Consider the following 430-nt stretch of genomic DNA (forward strand, 5'->3'; position numbering starts at 1 on the left):
CAGTCTGGCTCAGCCCAGCAGCAAACAGCTGGATCGCTCAGGAAGTCCCTGTGAAGGAGCTGATGTTCTGCTGGCCGTGAAGGCATCAGATGGGCCTCTTCGGGGACACCAACATGCAGCCGGGCGATTTCAGTGACTATAAATCGTCTCTCAGAGCGCGTGCACACGTAAGGACGGCGCAGTTGCACAACAGCACAGCTCACACACGGCAAACAGCTGGATCGCTCAGGAAGTCCCTGTGAAGGAGCTGATGTTCTGCTGGCCGTGAAGGCATCAGATGGGCCTCTTCGGGGACACCAACATGCAGCCGGGCGATTTCAGTGACTATAAATCGTCTCTCAGAGCGCGTGCACACGTAAGGACGGCGCAGTTGCACAACAGCACAGCTCACACACGCGGGCTTTCCAAACCCGTTCTGCCAGTCCAGCCA

Source organism: Corvus brachyrhynchos, unplaced genomic scaffold (assembly GCF_000691975.1).
Source record: "Corvus brachyrhynchos isolate BGI_N302 unplaced genomic scaffold, ASM69197v1 scaffold283, whole genome shotgun sequence".
NCBI lineage: Eukaryota > Metazoa > Chordata > Aves > Passeriformes > Corvidae > Corvus > Corvus brachyrhynchos.